A 19,910-nucleotide genomic window follows, 5' to 3' on the forward strand; every position below is an offset into this window, starting at 1 on the left:
CATGTGCTTCTTCCTTCGTTTACAGAAGGAAGTGAGGAAAGTCCCTGGAGGAGGAGAAAAAGAATCCATCAAGACAGTGGGCGGGGCGAATTAAAATATAGCTGTTCCCAGCGCTGGAGACCTTCCAGCCATGCCAGTCTGGGGAGTGTGCCGCTTCTGGAAGTGAAAGTGAAGGCCCGGGAGATGTGTGGTGTGGCTTGCAGACTGGGAAATAGAAATCGTGTTTGCATCACTGCTGTGCAAAATGCTGCCAAGCCCTCTGCAGTTTTGAGCTTCATAGGAGCTCATTTTTCTTGCACAGCCGGAAAAACCAAAGTTCTGGAAAGTGAAAGGCACTTGCTTTAGGTCATCCAGGGATTAGGACAGAGGAGCTAGGATGATGGTTTAGTTCCTCAAAATCACTGTTTGGGGTTCTTGCCTCTACCACACATCCATCTGAAAGGAAAGTGCATACCTTGCCTGAGTAGACCAGTTGTCTAAGCAAAGAGTGTGAGGTCATAAAGGTGACTGCTCACGAAAAGAGGACATTGACTTCTCTCTTCTCTGATTAGTTCCAAGTTGATTGAACACAAGTGATAGGCCTTGCCCTCAGTTGGGTGTGTAGAGGGCCCACAACATGTAATAAAGGCTAACATTTATTAAACATTTCCTTTGTGCCTGTCACTGTTCTAGGGGAGTTAAAGGTATCAATGGAATTATTCAATCCTGAGATAACCTTTTGACGTAGTAATGTTATGATTACCACTTGACAGATAAGGAAATGGAAGCATAGGATCTCGACTCAGGTAGGCTGGCTCCAGAGTGTCGTAATCATTGCGCTACACTGCACGTGCTGCTGTATTGTGCACGTACACAGACACCCACACCCAGTGTGCCCAGAAAAAGGCCACCCTTCCAGTTAGGGGTTGGAGAAGCTTCCTGGAGAAAGAGCTGGTGTAAGAACTAGGCCTTGAAGCTTAGGGAACACGATGTTGGAGAAGAGTAGAGGACTCTGCAGAAAGATGGGTAATAGAAATAAGAAAGCTTAAGGATGTCCTGTGGCAAGTGGTGGAAACTAGCCTGACAAGCACCTCCATTCAGTTGCTACTTGTGCTATTTCACATTGTGATCCTTGTGGGCTACTTGCAGAGGCGTTCCATGATCTGGTCCCTGCCCACCATCACCCCTCACCAGTGTCCAGCCTCAACTCTTACTCTTTTCCCAAGCTGCAGTTCTCCCAAACGCATTATGGATTAGTGAACTGTTGCACATGCTAGTCCCTCCACTGTGACGGCCTCCAATCCTGTCCTATCGTATCACCATGCTCCCCTATTTCATACTTTGTATTAAAAACTTTTCTGCATCCGTGGCCTCTGAGATTGGGTGAGATGCTCATCTATGTTTTTATAGCTTCCTGTTCTTCTCTTATCATAGAATATTTCATAGTAAACTATGGCGGACTACTTTTCCATTGTCTCCATTAAATCATCAGATGTAGGAGGGCAGGTGCCAAGTTACTCACATCCCTTCCCTACAACTGTAGCTCCTAATGTAATAATGGTCATAACTGACATCTATTGAAATAAACATCTAACACATTTCCAAAGAATTCCAGCAAAGGATGATTTTTATGTCTCTTGGTTACCTATTCTTGGCTTAACAAACCTGGTAAGACACCTTGAGACTAACCTAGATCTTTGCCATTGTAACTTTTGAACACACAATCACCCTTAATACTGGATCATCTTGAAAGAGTTTACAAATATGTTCTTATTCTTGTATTTCTTTTTTAGAAGCTTGGTATGCTTAATCAAACCAGGGTCTTAAAAGTGTTAAATGTATGGGTTCACAGGAAGAAGTATGTACTCTCACCCACAAGATCAAAAGGCCTCAAAAGATGAGGAAGATTAAAAACACCAGACTGGGGATCTGGAGGTGTGGGTTTTAAACCTCAGTTGTGTGACCTTGAGAACTCTAGCAGACCCACCTCATTTTAATGTACTTGGCTATCTACAAAACCTGGTAAGTAAGCTTGTGATACTTCTGTTTAAAGTAAGATTCAATGGATTCTGAGTTTGTGCCCAGGGAATGTCCTATAAGAAGAGAATAAGAGTGTTAGGGCCTGGACCTATGGACATTTGTTTGAGGCGGTTGTAGATGTAGATTTACATGTAGTTGCAAGAAACAAAACAGAGAGATCCTGTATGCCCTGGACTCAGTTTTCCCCAAAGGCAACATCTTGCCTAACGAGAGCATAACATCACTACCAAGAAATTGACATTGACATTGATATTCAGACTTTACCGGTTTTTTATGTATTCATTTGTGTAGACTTATTTAGTTTCTGTGTAGTGTGCCATATGTGCAGATGTGTGTGACAGTCACCACAGTCAAGACATAGCAAAGCTCCGTCTCTAGGATCCCCCATGCTACAATGTATAGCCTCTGCTACTACCCTCCTCTTTTAACCTCTGCCCTCCAACTCAGTAATCATGTTCTTTCACAAATGTTATACAAATGGAATTGTGTGGTCTGTATACTTCTGAGATTGGCTTTTTTTTTTTTTTTTCGCTCAGCACCATTTCCTTGAGGTCCATCCAAATCATTGCATGATCAATGGTTCATTTCTTTTGATGGCTGTGTGGTATTCCATGGTACGAATGTAGCATGGTTTGTTTAACCAGTCACCCACTGAAGGACTTTTGGGTTATTTCCAGGATTGACTTATTTATTAACAAAGCTGATATGAATATTGGTATACAGGTTTTTGTGTGAACATGGCTTAATTTCATTTCTGGTATAAATGCCCAGAGTGAAATTGCTGGGTCATAACGGTAGGCACTTGCTTCATTTTGTAAGGAACCGTCTTTTCTAGAGTGTTGGTATCATTTTGCTTCCCACCAGCAATGTGTGAAAGAACCAACATCCTTCTCTGCATTCTCTCTCCAGCATTTGGTGTTATCACTATTTCTCCTCTTAGCCATTCTTGTAGGTGTCTGGCGATATCTCACTGTGGTTTTACTTTGCGTTTCCCTGACGGCTAACAAAGTCGAACTCATTTGCCTTCTGAAACCTGTTTGGTGATACAGACATCTGTTTTGGATGCTGAAATTACTTATCATTTCCTTCTTGATTCTCTCTCAGTGGATTCCAAGGCAGAAGGTAAATCGCTTTTAGATAAATAATGAGCTATTGCACTTGAGTGCCAGCTACGTGCAAGATAGTGTTCTTGGTACTGGGAATAAAGCAGTAACAAGAACAGAGAACAATCCCTGTTGTCATGGAGCTTATGTTCTAGTGGAGTGAGATGGCCAGTAAATAAAAGAAATGAGTTAAGCGTATTAGATGCTCTTGGAGCTTTAGGAAAAAAAAAAAACCAAACAGAAAGGGAGATAGGCAGTTACTTTAGTTACAGTTTAATGTAGGGTGGCAAGAAAAACCCATGCTCCTGGCCTTGAAAAAGCTGTGTGTCAGGAGCATCAGTATGGCCAGGAAGACTGGAGTTGTGAGTGAGGAGGAGACCAGGGGCAATGAGGTCAGAGCAGTATCAGAGGAGGCTGGCCATGCGGGGCTCTGAGCATGGGTAGGAGTTGGCTCTCATTCAGTGTGGTGGGGAAGCTCTGGAATATGTAGGGCAGAGGAGTGGCAGGATTTCATTTCATAAAAATCTTCCTGGCTGCTGTGTCAAGAATAGCCCAAAGGAAGGGTGGAATCAGGGAGACCAGTTTGGAAACTATTGCAATAATCCAGGCGAAGCAAGATGGTGGATTGGAAAAGGTGATGACAGAGAGGGTAACAAGAAATCATGGGTTCCATAAATATTTTGAAGTAGAGAGGACATAACTTCTCATCCAGTTGGATGTAGGGTGAGAGAGAAAGAGAAAAGTCTGGGTCCAAGGTTCTTGGTTGGAGCATTGGAAGAATTGAGATGCTATTAGTGGAGATAGGAAAGGAAGCTTGAGAGCTCAGGTCAAGATGTGCACCATTTAAGGTGACTTTTAGACAACCAAGCAAAGGTGCAATTATGAAGAGGCAGTGGATGATAAGTCTGAGGTCCCAGTCAGAGGCTTGGGTGGAAAATTAATTTGAGAATCTTTCTTGACAGAGCAACTCTCACATATTACTCTATACTGGAGATTCCTCTTGATTACAGGTCCTTAATTTCTTAATTTAAAATCTTTGGTGCCAGGTTTTGGAAAAGCATTAAGTTTAGCGATATGAAATCACCACTATCTGACAGCTTTGACCTACAATAATAATAATTTCATATGGTTCACCTGAATAATACCCTCCACATGCCTTATATTACATAACATTCTCAGTGGGGTTTGAAACAGTGTCCTATAATCAAACAGAAACATTTCTGTAGCCCAGTACACTCATGCTGAGTGGGATAGGTAAGGACAACACACACACACACACACACACACACGCACACACACACACGCCCTTCCAATTCAGCTTTTGTTGCCAAGTGCATTATAACAGCTTTCACATTTTTAGAACTTTTTGGATTTTGGACTGTGCAGCATGCAGAGTTGAAATAGGCCAATGAGCAGAAGATACTGAGAGGGATATTTCAACTCAACTATATGACTATATCAATGCTATTCCATGACTAATCACACATGTTTCTAAAGGTGGGAGCTGTCTGTCCCATGAGTGCACACGGGACCTGAACAACCACTTATTGGGGATATTTTAGAGGAAATTCAGTTACTAGAGAGATTGTTAGAGCTGGTGTCTTTTACAGCTCTTGGTCTCACTGAGATGAAAATGACTATAAATCATTTCTAGCTTCATGCCTCATTCTTCCCATCTGTGAAATGGGATGGGACCACGGAGCTGAACTTCGTGATTGCCGAGGATGCTTCTGGTGTTGTTTTAAGGTTTCTATGCTTCTCTGCCTCTTCTCTTTGTCACTGGTTGTTCCCTCCACTCTTGTTTGTAGAGTAACCCTCTTTCCAGACCGAGCCATGGCAATTTTACCAGGATGTGCAGTGAATAATTAGCATGGGCATCTGGATGGGGAGGCAGACATTTTCCCTGTTACTTCCCAAATTGGGAAAAATGGTTATTTTTTGGGGGGATTACTTCTTGACATGTAAGCGTGTTTTGACTTATGCAACACCCACAGGCTTCCTGCATGAGTGTTACTCCAGGACAGAGTTCTACCTTCCTGGAATGGTGTCGATGGTGGCATGGCCTCCCCTTTCTGGTTCTCTTGGGAGATGAGCTCTTTCATGAAAGAAATTTTCAGTGACTGACACACAGCCTTCTAAGAGACAACCTAAAAAAATGCAACTGTTTTGAATGGAAACCTTTCTAATATAATTTACAGCTATAAAACAGTTTTTTTTTTCTGATTATAAAAGTAACATATTTTGGCTCTAGGAACAAAAGAGAAAAAAGGGAGGAAAACAACTATCCACACTCCCTAAACTGGGGGTTGGCAGACCTTTACTCTAAAGGGTCAGATGGTGATTATTTTAGAATTTATGAACCGAGGAGCAAAATTGAAGTTATCTTATAGATGTTTATGTCATATAGATGTTTATACAACCATTTGAAAATAGGAAACCATTCTTTTTTTTTCCCTTTTAATGTTTATTCTTGACAGAGAGAGAGAGAGAGAGAGAGCATGAGTGGGGGAGGGTAGAGAGAGGGAGACAGAATCCGAAGCAGGCTCCAGGCTCTGAGCTGTCAGCACAGAGCCCAAACTGTGAGATCATGACCTGAGGCAAGGTTGGATGCTCAACTGACTGAGCCACCCAGGTGCCCCAAAATAGGAAACCATTCTTAGTGTGCAGGCCATATGAAAGCAGGGCTGGCTGGATTTATCCTGTGGGCAGTAGTTTTCTGACCCCTGGTCTAAACTGTCTCGAAACTGGACCTTTAACAAGAGGATTTTTTTTCCAAATTAATTTGTTTATGCTTTTCTTTCTTTTCTTTCTAGTTTTAAGCAAGACATTACTTTATATTTTGATTTTTGTGCATCTCACTGAATAGCAGCATTCCAGAAAGAAAATTGTTCAGGGCTGCATAGACCTTCTCTCAAATGGAAGTACTATAGTTCATTTGAACAACTCCCACTTCAAGTGCATTTGGATTGTTTCTTATTAATTTATAAATAAAACATAGTTCTTTTGTTGTTGTTGTTGTTGTCGTTGTTGTTGTTGTTGTTGTTGTTGTTGTATTTTGGGTCTTGCATGGAGTCCCGGGAGGAGCATCTCTAGGACAGAGGATAAGAACACAGTTGAGGCTTTGCCTCTGTAGAGGTGGGACCACCTATCACTCCATCTCTGCCAAGATTGGGTATTTCCCCAAAACAACAACATCATCCGCATTATTTAGTGGGGTGTGAAAGCAGATTTAACCTTGTCTGGAGAATTCCGGTTTCTACTGTGAACATCACTAAGTTTGAGTCTGGGTCCTCTGCAGCCATTGAATCACAAAGAGCAACATGGCTCCTACATCAGATGCCTTTCATGCACACCAGATTCCTTTCGCCAGGGAAGGTGGTGAATAAAGTCAGCATTGTGCAGTCGTCCAAATGAAGGAAAAATACAACACGCCTCAAAAAGGATGAGTCTGGGGCGCCTGGGTGGCTCAGTCGGTTAAGCATCCGACTTCGGCTCAGGTCACGATCTCGCGGTCCGTGAGTTCGAGCCCCGCGTCAGGCTCGGGGCTGATGGCTCAGACCCTGGAGCCTGTTTCCGATTCTGTGTCTCCCTCTCTCTCTGCCCCTCCCCCGTTCATGCTCTGTCTCTCTCTGTCTCAAAAATAAATAAACGTTAAAAAAAAAATTAAAAAACAACAAAAAAAGGATGAGTCTTAGCAAAATGGTATAAAGTGGAAAAGAGTTATATACAGCAAAGGTTATACAAAGTTAAAAGTCATGCATGCATGTGCCTTTGCGTGCGCACACACACAAATACATACAGATACAACTAATTACAAAGGGGAATAAAGCAATGATAAACACCGGACTCAGGATGATGGATACCCTGGGCAGTTTAGGAGTGGTTGTGAGGGGTTTCGAGGGGTGTTGTATGATACCCCTCGAGATCCTGGCTTTCATTTTATGTCATGGATCCATACTTATAATGTTATATACTTATAATACTTATAATGTTATAACCAACCGAATAAATAAAAAGCAGTCCAAGCATGGGACACAATGACAGTGTGACAGAATGCAGGGATTATGACAGTTCCAGTTCTGACCTTCTGAGATATGAAACCAGACAAGAAATAAGAGTCAGCGGGTGCTTTGGGTGGTCCTGACAAAACGTTCTCGTGAATCATGTGGGTGAGTGTTAGTACATAGATTCCTTGGTATCTGTTTTGGCTTCACAGAAGGAAGTTTTTATTTATTTTTTTCTTAGTTCTTGATTCTGGTCCAGGCAGCTGTTGTTGCCACAAAAATAAGGTCTTGAACCAGGCCCCACTGTTAGAGCTCATAAAGCGTTCCCCTAAAAAGGCCCTGAAGTTATGTTTGTATACTTGTTGATCTTTTGGTTATGGTAAGAATATAGGGAGAGGCCTGTCTCTGGATAAATGGCACACTGCAGCTTGGAGAAGAGTGCTCAGATGGACAGAGGGTTAACCAAGGTCCAGGAGTGAAAAAAGGAAGTGCAAAAGCAGAAAGGTATACCAGGCAGTAACCAGCCAGTGCTTGCAGGTTCAGAGCGAGCAAAATGGAGCCCGAGAAGTTTGGCCAAACAACCAGGTTGTTTCTTTTCCCTCTGTCTCCCTTCTCTGGCTTTCACATTATTACTCAGTTTCAACCAAGAATGCTGCTAGGTTGGGAGGCCTGGGTGTGAGTGTGGGCATTCCCTCATTCCTCAGGTACCTACTCTGTGGCCCAGACTCAACCAGAAACTGGAGATACAGATGTGACCCAGATCAGAGATTGAAGACCTCTATTATTTTGTCCATGGTTGTAGTCAATACCTCTCAACATAAACACTATTGGCTCTTAGTGCTGAATTGAGTCAAGTGGTTCTTAAAATAAAGTAGAGGGCTAAGCTATGAAGTAGCAGCCCCAGGCAAATGTAGAGCTCTCTCCTCTCAGTATGTCCAGTCCACACCTCAATTACTGAAGTCTTATCACATTGCATTGCCATGATTTATTTGTATAGCTCTCCCGCCCACTATCCTGTGAACACCTCAAGTGTGGAGACTATGTTGTTTTCATTGCCAGATCTCTCAAATTCAGGGCATAGAGCAGATGCTAAATAAATGTTTGGGGCAGAACTATGCTTTACACCTTGTTGTCAGTGCCCAGTGAGTGAGACTCAAAGTGGAGACAGATTATCACTGTTGGCGGGGGTGGTGAGCCCAGAGATGAGGGGGTGCTTACATTTGGGGTCTGAGTGGGCTTCATGGATGGAGAAGGGAGGAGGAGAGTAGGAAGGATGGTGGTGGAGGGGTGGAGATATTCAAAGTAAATGGCAACCAATGGCATGTCTGTTGACCTATCAGAGTAGACTGGTGGCAAGTGATCAGTATTGCTGTCCCTGTGCCTATTAGCTGCAGGTCAGCCTGGAAGACGAGGAGGGGCCTGGGGTCTGGATGAAGAGAGAATGGAATAAATGTTACATGGTCACCATCTTTATTCCAGCTCTGCATCAGGAGCTTTCTATACATGCTCTTACTTGATTCTTATGTAACTGTGGCAGGTAGGCATTTATGACTCCAATTCTTAAGAGTAAGAAATAGACATCTGGTGGGGGGGGGGGGTGTGACACAAACTACCCAAAAAAGTGAGTAGTAGAGCTGGATCTGAAGTTGAACCCAGACTCCCACATTCCTGAGCCTGTACTCGTTTTCTCTGCCATCCTGTCATGCTGCCATGCATAGAGGGTGTGGCTAGTAGAGGTCAGGGCAAGAGCCAAGCCATGAGGCAGGAGGCCTCAAAAGCATCCAGAGGACTTGGTTTGGGAGGAGCAGAAATGAGGGAGAGGCAGAGGGCTGGGCAGCTCCTTAGGCCAGGGTGGGTGTCCTTGGCCAGGGACATTCTATTTGGAGTCTTTAAACTTCCACCCTTTGTACCCAATAAAGTTCATAGTGGACACACCCTTGTCATGAATGTTTATGGGGAATGTTTATGGAGCTGGACAGAGGGCTCAGACAGAGAAGGAGGGCAAGGCACTGTCCCGGAACCAGGGCCAGAGATGAAGATTTTGGAATTTAGAAGGAAGAAGTTGAGCACAGTTTCAGCTGGAGACCTTGAGGCTGGAGATGAGTAATGTCTGGTTAGGGGAGGAGCTCCACTGTAGAGATGAGAAGGAAGTGGTAATAAAGAATCAGAGACTAAAGATATGGCTGAGCAGGTAGATGCTTTTAGTACCAGCTATGGTTAGGACTGGTTTCAAGGGGGCTGTTTGTCATCAAAAAAACATCTGAGGGGTACCTTGATGGAGGCAATGCATGCAGAGGAGGGAAAGAGAGGAGGCTGGGAAAGGGGAAAAGAGATATATAGACACACAGAGACAGAAATGGAGGCAGAAATACACAAAGATAAAGGAAAAACACAAAGACACAGAAACACAGAGAGATAACATCCTGGAGATCCAGGGGCTCATGGAAACCAGGACAGTGAGAGAAAATCAGAGACACAGAGAGAGGAAGGAGGGCAATGACACAAACACCCAATGGATGGCTGTGTCTAATGGAGAAAATATATGTGAAACTCCTGAGAAGAACTACATATGGGCCCTGTGGGCCTCCTTAGGAAGATTTGTTCTTTGGCTTGGCTGAGGTGCTGGCAGGTCCTAAGTTTCTGTTTTTTCCTGACTAACAGATGGAAATCCTGGGTGAAAGTTCACCTACAGTATGGGCTTTCTCTGTAATCACAGCATCTCAGCCATCATCCCATCGTCTCCCCTCTCAGACCCCCACTTGCACCTCTGCAGTTATATCCAATGACCAACTGCTCAATACAGACCCTCAGAACATTCTTCCTTAGGCTGAGCTACGTCCCTGTGACTTCCGGTTTGGGAGTGACACATGAGCAAATCTAGTGCTGCTTTTCTACTCAGGGCTTCGGGTGGTTGATGACAATGACTGTGTTCCCACCGTGTTCTCTCTTCTTCGCAATCATCTGTGGTTCCTTCACTGGCATTAATGGCAACACAGGCTAAGTTCTTTCCCAGTACAGATGATCCCAGGATCTCAGGGGCTCTCAGGAACCAAAGTTTAGTTCTTACATTAAGGGAAAAAAAAATAATATTCTAACTGTTTAAGGGAAAATTATTCAGGACACTTGCTAAAGAACAGGAAGGCAGACTTTATTCAGTCTGTGGATGTAGGGACCACTTTGGTGGGGCCTCACAGACATTACATTGGCTCTGAGGACAACATGGGCAAGTGGAAAAACCAATAACTAAGGAGTAGGGTGGCGATCAGGGGATGGAAAATTACCAAGAAGAAATATCAGGAATAAAGGGGATTCTGGCTAGACTGAACCAACAGGATTCTTACAGAAGACAGGCCAGGGTGAGCAGATGTGACCTGGGAGATGTTGGAGGATGAAGAGCCTGACTGGATGTCAAGAGTGATCAGATATGGAGAGTGCAGGATTCTGGTTACACTGACTTGGCAGGTTCCTTACTAAGACGGGATAGTGTAGAAAAGAACACTAAAGTTTGCTGAGCCTAGTTGAGAAGAGAATTCACAGAAGCCTGAGTAGATTTTGGCCAAAGACAGACTCTTTGTCGCTCACTCACTCTGTATATTTACTGCAGTTTGGGACCACTACTCTGATTTCCATTCACCCCGGGACCCAGGCTGAGCAAGCAGCCTCTGTGTAAAACATGGCTGATCATGGTGGTTGAAGAAAGAGAGTGCGAGTCTCCATGCACTGGTCTTGGAAGCTTCTACCAGAAGTAACATGTGTCACCTTCAGTCATGTTGCACTGGCCAGAGCCTTATGTCCAAGAGGTGGGGAAGGGAACTCTATACCCAAGAAGGGGCGGCAAATATTTGTGAACAGTGACACAGTCTCCCAGAACTTGTTTCTCACACACTGCTGTCTCCAGTTCTCTCACTAAGCTAGTCCCTTGTTTGTGGAGGCTCCCAAGTTTATTGATACACCTTTGGATGTTTGAGAGTCAGTACTGGACAAGGAAGTTGAGGGAGGTGATGCTCCTGGCGGCACCAGGTAATTGTACCCACGAATGGTCCTTCTCCATCTCACAGCTACACCACATAAAACATGTGTTCACCAAGTTTGCAAATGCCACAAAAGAGAGAGAGAGGGAGAGGAAACACATTTTCAATTTGATCTTTCGACCAGGGTTTTACTGGGTCTTTATCCCCCAATGCCTTTTAAAAATCATGTCTTTTATTGCTTGAGATCTAGAAGCAATCAGCTCTTCTGTAGCTCCAAAAGGGAAAAGGGAAGGCTGTTTTCATTGGACTTGAATAAGCGAGAAATAAACCTTGATGGTGTTGATCTACTGAAATTTTAGGATTTGTCGGTTTTGCTAGCTGCTGTTAGTTATTTTGATGCAGATATCAGGACAAGAAGTACTCCAAACCAAAACATCAAATATATGATGTTAGCTGAGTGATCAGGGAACAAGTAATGGGAAACTAAATCTGGCACTGAAAAGATGGAGGCCGGGGCATGCAGTGGCAAGATATTTGCAAAGTCTCTGCCTGGGACGGCTTGAAAGGTATACTCTGTCCTCATGGAACTCACCATCCCACTGGCAAGAGGTGGGAAAATAGGAGAATGGTGTATTCAAATAGCATGACTGCATTTGGCAAGGCATTACAGGAGTGAGATGAGCTCAGGAAATTGTTAGGTGGATGGTAAGCAGACATGAAGAAGAATAGAGATAGTCCATAGATGTGAGGCTTTGAATTTGAAATAGCATACTGTTTTAAAGACCACACAATAAGGGATAGGATTCACAAAGGATTTAAGTGGCAAAAGCCTAGTAGACCCTATCAGTAGGAACAATGACTCAGGGTACAGATCAGATGATAAAAGCAGCCTCTTCACTGATTTTTCCATATAGTCTCTCGGTAGGTGCCATTAGCTTAAGAGATCGAAAAGTAAAGAGGCGAAAAATCAAGGAAAAATATTTAAGAACTAAATTTTTTTAAATTTTTTAATCTTTTTTTTTAAATGTTTATTTTTGAGAGAGAGCGAGAGAGGAGGTGCAGAAAGAGGGAGACACAGAATCTGAAGCAGGATCCAGGCTCTGGGCTGACAGCACAGAGCCCGACATGGGGCTCAAACTCATGAACCATGAGAATCATGACCTGAGCCAAAGCTGGACGCTTAACTGACTGAGCCACCCAGGCATCCCTAAGAACTATATCTTAAAAAGAATTTTGGCCATAGTCACTACAAATAGATTAGAAACCTGTTATGTTATTGAGTGAAATACAATGTCAAAGACACCATGAGTCTGGTCTAGGAAATCTCTGAGGCTCAAAACAACTCTTGGCATACCAACGTTCCATGAATAGAAAGTAGACTAAGGAAACTATTCCCAAGGGAAGTGCATAATATCAAACACCCACTTTATATATGTCCAAGGAAGGTCATGGCTCCAAAAGAGTGGATGCAGGGGTCATAACAATGGACGAGCATGAGCTGCCCTGAGAGGAGACTCACTGTCCCTCACCCAGAGCAGGAGCCTTCCTGAAGTCTGCCTTCACAGACTTCTGCCACACAGATCCTGTGTGTGCCCCCTTCTTTCTAAGCAGGTGTGTTGATTAAGGCTACCCTGTCCCTATTTCTCCACTGTCTCTTGGATGTGTGTTGTGTGTATGTGTTGGGGGGTAGGGATTGCTGGGAGAGAGGAGGGTAGAGGCCAGAGAGGTTGCTACACATCCTACAATGCACAGGACAGCTCCCTGTAAGAATTGTCCGGTCTCAAATGTCAGTATGACCAAGGTCGAGAAACGTGTCTAAGGAATAAATGGTGTGACATCCCAAACTAATAGGAAGATTACAGGACATCACCTGGGAATCAGAGAGCCCAACACGGAGGTGGTGCTCATTCCTTCATTCAACACTTAACTGAATGCTTGAAAAGGGTCATGGGTGGCTGGGGGTGGTGGTGGAGGGATGGGGATTTGTCAGTAATTAATGCTGGTTGCTGCACCAGACAGCCTCCCCAAATTTCAGAATCTGAAACAATAAAACTTTATTTTTTCATCATGTTAGGAAAAATCTGTTTTTTTTTTTTTTTCTCCTGAACAACTAATATCATTTTTCTCCTGGGCATTGTGAGTCTGGTAATGGATTGATTTTCATTTTTGGCTTGGCTACTAGGAAGCTCATTATAACTGTTCATTGCTGCTTACTGACGTTCCCTGGGTCATCTTCCTATTTGGCTCTCATATGCTCATGACTTTGATCCCTTCCTCCCCCGACCCTCCCATATTGTTGTATTTTTGTTTGTTGCCTCAAAATGTCTTTGGGGATGAAGGAAACTATGGATAAATAAATGAATGAGCATCATTCTCACTGAGAGATGGCCTCTATGAAAGGGACATTGGGGAACCAGTAAGTGTCCCTTTCCTTCTTTAAAAAGGAAAGTGGATCTTTAGGTTCTGGTTTGAAAATTTGCAGAATTGAAACTGATGTTTGGGCTTGGAATCTGCAAGCTTTTTCTTTTTCATTCTGCAGTTTTACTTACCCCTTTTAAGTTGCTATTTTAACAATCCAAAGTCTCATTTGCTTCAGCTGGCAGAGGAAGGAGACAAGAAAATCTGTTTTCCAAGGTCTTTTGGGGAATCACTTCATGCAAATGTCTTTGTCTCAGAAGGAAACTGCCCAGAGGTTAGGCCTCTGCCCACTCCTGAGAAGGCAACATCCAGAGCTGGCGTTTTTCCTTTTGCTTTTCTGTTTCCAGATGTGAAATAGGCAGAAGTCAGGAGACCAGCCACAACCTTGCTGTGTGATCTTAGGCTCTTTTCACTCCCTCTCTGATCTCCAATAAAAAAACAAAGTAGTCTGAGAACCCATCCACATCCATGGATCTTGTCTGGGTATCAAAAGAGGAGGCTATTCCAGTGAGATGGGCTTTCTGGTGATTCTGGTTGAGTGAGTGATTTTAGTGACACTCAAATCATGTATTTGGAAGAAGCTAGCTCTGCTTCCCATAAATATAGAGGAGATGGTGGGTGTGGAGGCCTAGGCTGGGGTCTCACTGGTGACAGTTTGAGAGATGTGTCAGTGTGGACCTGGGAGCGTCCCTGCCCAGCTGTCAGTCCCCACAGCATCCCTCAGTTGTGTATCCTTGGCCAAACCAGGTTGCCTCCTTAAGCCTCCGTGTCCTCCTCAGCCATAACGAGATGATAACAATAGGTCCATGTGTTGTGCAGAGTAAATGACCTAAGGTTCACAAAGTGCTGGGCACTTTTTGCTCCCTTTAATTGGGCCAGACACTGCTGAATTGGGGTGTGGCCACCAGGTTGACTGAGCCAGGATACTCTCAACCAAGGCCTCACTAGATCACCCTTTCTTCTTTTGAAGAGGTCAGAAAGCAATTGTCCCAGACACGCTCCCAAAATGGGATGGAAGGAAAGGTATGAAAGCATTCTCATAGTGAAGCTTCTAGATACTCAGCTCTCGATCTCCAGTGCCTTCTGCTTCTCTATCCAATCCCTCTTAGGGACTTTAGTTCCATTCCCCTTCCAGTTTCCATTTTTTCTTCTGTGAGGTGCATAAATTAGATTCCATCATTTAAAATCTAATGTATTTCATCCTACCCCAGTTTAGACAATTTATATTACATTACAGCAGGATTTCTCAACCTTAGCATTATTGGCATTATAGGCAGGTAATTCTTCCTTATCCTGTGCCTTGTAGAATGTGTAGGAGTAGCCCTGACCTGTACCCACTAGATGCTAGCAGCACCTCTCCCCCAAGTTTGGACAACCTAAAATGCTTATAGACATTGCTAGATGTCCTGGGGGTGGGCAGCAAAATCGCCCTAGCTGAGAACCTTTGACTTAAGAGTGCTTAAACATAATAATGCTGCTTACACTCTCAACAATAGCCAAATTATGGAAAGAGCCTAAATGTCCATCAACTGATGAATGGATAAAGAAATTGTGGTTTATATACACAATGGAGTACTACATGGCAATGAGAAAGAACGAAATATGGCCCTTTGTAGCAACGTGGATGGAACTGGAGAGTGTGATGCTAAGTGAAATAAGCCATACAGAGAAAGACAGATACCATATGTTTTCACTCTTATGTGGATCCTGAGAAACTTAACAGAAACCCATGGGGGAGGGGAAGGAAAAAAAAAAAGAGGTTAGAGTGGGAGAGAGCCAAAGCATAAGAGACTCTTAAAAACTGAGAAAAAACTGAGGGTTGATGGGGGGTGGGAGGGAGAGGAGGGTGGGTGATGGGTATTGAGGAGGGCACCTTTTGGGATGAGCACTGGGTGTTGTATGGAAACCAATTTGACAATAAATTTCATACATTGAAAAAAAAATAATGCTGCTCACATTTATTGAGTACTTTTTTAATGCCAGCCACAGTGCTAAGAGAGTTCCATGTCCGAATCTTATTGAGTCCTCCTGATATCCTTGTTGAAATGGTTATTAATACCTTCTGCTTTGCAAATGATGCTGTTGAGCTACTAAGAAATGATGGAGCTGGGATTCGAACCCATGTTTTCCCACCATCAGACCCTGTGATGTTTCACCACTTTAAAAGTTTATACATACAAGAGTGATCTATTGAAGAGTAAGCAATATGGTTTATTCAATAAGAATGCAGGACTTGGAAACAGGTGAGCCTGTATGGAATATTAACTCTACATTGATGAACTGGTCACCATCTCCTCTTGACCATCATTTCCGCATTATTAAATTGAGGGTAAAGATGAACCTTGTAAATTGTTAGAGGACAAAATGAGGCAGAGGGATACCTAGTATACCTGGTCCTTCTCCAGCCAAATAATGCACTGGACAACAGTCAAGAACACTGTTGACATTTCTTTCATTCCTTCCCCATAGCTTTAGTGGTCCTGGGGCATATGAAAACCTCATGTCATAGTGTATCGTATCACCTCATCCCTGTCCCACCCTGTCCTGGGTGTCTACGACTTTCTAATAAGGTTCAGACCAGCAGAGAGAGTGGTTTGTAGGAAAATCCATCGTCAATATAACCAGAATGAAATCAGTCATGTTGCCCCCAATCTGCTCCAAATTGTGTCCCTTTTCTCAGTGACCCCAGTCACCTAAGCCAGGTCTTTGGGAGTCATTCTTGACTTCTTCTACCTTCTCACTTCCTGTGGCTAAGCAGTAACCAGGCACCATACATTACACTTGCCATGCATTTGCTTATATTTCTTCTCCTTTCTATCTTTCCCTGGGCCAGGCCACCATACTTCTCCCCTGGATGCTGAAAGATGCTCTCTGCTTCCACTCTTGCCTTCACAATCCATCTAGACAGTGCAGCCAGAATGATCCTTGCCAGCTGTGCATCTGACCAGGTCTCTACCTCCTTGTTTCCCGGAGAAAGCCCAGTTCCTTAACTGGCAATGGAGCATTTCTTATCTGGGCTCCATCTTCTCTTCATTCTCACCTTGGGCCTCTCTTCCCTTATTTTTCTCACTTTCAGCCATACTGAACCACTTAGAACTTCTGGAAGGCACTCACCATGCTCTCCCTTCTCTTAGCCATCTGAATATGTTTTCACCTAGTCTAGAACACTGCCACTTTTGCTTTGGTCTAGATAACTCCAGAAAGCCTTGGATTAGGGCTCATTCTCCACTGGAAGTCTTCTCTCATTCCTAACCCTAGTCAAGCACCTTCTGGGGCTTCCCCACTAAGGCTGTGACCATCTGTGAACGGTCTGCCTCTCCCACCACAATGTGACTTTTTTTTTAGGGTAGCAGGTGCACCCTTTTCTGCAATCTCCAGTGTCTAGTGTGGACCTTGTTACAATATATATTTGTAGCATAAATGAGTGATCCACCATGTTGCATAAATTAGAGTAGGAGTGAGAAACAGTAAAGAAATTGAGGCAGTGAGTTAGAGAAACTGACATATGAACAGTCTATGACCAGTCCTGAAACTGGCCCCGGGGCTCCTCTTTCCATCTTGAATCTCTAGGAATTCAATAGAAATATTATCCAATTCAGTGGAAATGTGACTCAAGGTAACTTTATCTGTGACATTAAGACAGAGAAGAGACCATCTTTGTACCTGACAAAGAAGCCTATGTTGCTGTTTGTGATATAAATGTTGGGTGGAGAAAGCCAAAGACCTAGGAGCCATATGACCTGCACATCACTTTTAGCTTAGGCATTTAAGAGAATTTATTAAGGAGCCTCCCTGATTATGTAATTTGAAAAGCCAGATTAGTTTTGTATGCTTTAGAGCAGGATTTCTCAATCGTGGCATTATTGACATTTTGGGCCAGATGAATCTTTGTTGTGGGGAATTACCCTGTGCATTGTGGGTGTTTGGAAGCCTCCCTGCTTCTTTCTATTCACTTGATGCCAATAGTGGTCCTCTCACCTCAACTGGGACAACCAAAAATGTCTCCAGACTTTGCCAGATGTCCCTGTGGGGACAAAATTGGCCTAGGTGGAGAACTACTGCTTCAGAGGAATTAGAATTGGCATCCATCTGCTAAAGCCAGAAATCACTGGATGAAGGGAGGATTTGAAGTTCATTTCCAGGACTGCCATTGACAGAAGATGTTTTTTATAAGTTCTCTATGAAATCAAGTTGAGGATGTTTGACTTTGGGGAATCACTTTGACCTACATTCTCATCCAAAGTCATTGAATAATGCAAGTCCAAAATGTTTTGGATACTTCTAAGTTCAATTTTGGTCTTAGGAGTGGTCCAGAAAATGGGGTGAGCTCAGGCCTTGGGTTGGGGATTGATAACCCGGCATCTACAGTCAGGCAATGAGATTCAGGCCCCTGCTTGCTCAGGGAGACTTGTCTCTACAGGCCAACTCAGCTCTCTCCTTGGAGCTTCTCAAGATGCCCCAGGGAGGACATAACTCATTCAGCCACCTCTTGGCTGCTCTCTAGCAGCTTAGACTGCCAGAGCGGGAAAGTGCATAGAAATATTTGATCTGAGTCCTTTGTTACAAAGGAGGAAATTAAGGTCTGGAAGAGGGAACAGACTTAGCTAAGATCACCCAGTTGGTTAGAGTAAAAGACTTTATTGACCCAAGTTTCTTTCTTTCCTTTTAAAAACTGGTTTATTGAGATATGATTGACGTGTAAAAAAACTGTACATATTCATGTATCAGCTCAATGAGTGAGGGCTTGAGCATACACCTGTGAAACTACCACTACCATGAAGGCCATAAAAATGCCCATCACTTCCCAAAGTTTCCTTCGTCCCCTTTATTATTATAAGTATAATCATCATTGTAATAATAATGTTAAGAACACTTAACATAAGATCTACCCTCTTAGTATATTTTAGGTATACAGCACAGTGTCATTAGCTATAGGCACTACCCTGTATAGTATATCTCCAGAGCTTATTTATTGGTTTCAGTTATAACCCAAGTCTCTTCATGAGGAGTCTGGTATTCTCTCTCCTGCTCTGTGCTGCCTCACTCTAGGATCCTACCTCCATGTCTATTCAACCCTTGGTGGAAGTCTTTATCATAGGCTTTTCCCGATGTTTCTATTTTGTTGAAATGTACATCTTTGGGTTTCTACTTCCTATATCCTGCTTTCAGCCTGGTGATAGCCATGTAATGCAAATGTAGGTCCATAACACGTTAGCAAGAACTAATGTGCTTACTTTATCTCTCAAGGGAAATATTTGGCTTTTAACTGAGCTTGACCTCAATGAAATGAAACTAACGGTAGGAATTTGAAGCACTGAGATAGGTTTAGAAAGCCTTTTGGAGCAGCTAGATTCTTTTGGGAAATTCCCCACCTTTGGAGGTCATGTAGTCTATTATTATGTACAGAGTTGCACACTGGGGTTGTTTCCCATCATGTGATTTAGAGGAAAGAACCTGGGCTTTGGACATAGGTTCAAATTCTAGCCCTACCACTTCATATCTATGCAAATTTAGCACCAGGATAACATCATTTCTGAATGGTCACTGGGGGATGGTCATGTTACATATGCTATCTCGTTCATTCTTAACACAACTATGGGAAGAAAGGTTTACAGTTTATAGGAGAAAACTGAGTTTCAGTTACATTCAGTTACATTAAGTAACAAAGGGTAAGGTAGTGGAGCTAGGAGTTGAACCCAAGGCAATTGGGCTCCAGATTATGTATGATAAAACTGACACTGGAAAAAAAAAGATTAGGCATAACATAACCTCCCTAAACTTCAGTTTCTCAGGATGCTAAATTAGGATGTTAATACCTCCTTAGAAGAACCATAGTGAGGATTAAACAAAATAATGTCTGCGCAGCACCCAGTGCTCCCTGAGTATCTAATAGTTGCTCAGTCTCCCCCTTTGTACAAGTTGCTCTAGTTAGCTGAATGTCAACTACGATTTACTAAGTGCTAACGGGGTGTTGGCAATCTGCTAGGTCAGTTTGCATACATAATTTCACTTAATTTTGTAAAAACCATGTGAAGGAGGTCAATATTATTTCCCCTCTATTTTCACCAAAGAAATCGAGGCACAGAGAGACGAAGGACTCTGTGGGGCTTGAGCAGTGAAGAAGGGCAGTGTCAAGATTTGCATTCTTGACTTGGCAGAGCTCTTGCTCCCTTGGTCCTGCTCACCCCTTTGTTACTCCAAGCCAAGGATGAGCTTCAGAAACTCTCAGGTGAGAGTCATCGCTGTGGCATGCTTTTCACCTTTTGAGACTAAAATAAACCAAATTTTCATCTTAATGAGATCTCTTCTTGTCCTGGAGGTTGGTGCCTTGAGGACCATCTGAATTCAAGTCAGCCTTGAGGATACTGGAGTCAATTTGTGATTTATCCCTGGTG

The sequence above is a fragment of the Panthera pardus genome, unplaced genomic scaffold (genome assembly GCF_024362965.1).
Source record: "Panthera pardus isolate Hobbes unplaced genomic scaffold, ASM2436296v1 HiC_scaffold_20, whole genome shotgun sequence".
NCBI classification, from domain to species: domain Eukaryota; kingdom Metazoa; phylum Chordata; class Mammalia; order Carnivora; family Felidae; genus Panthera; species Panthera pardus.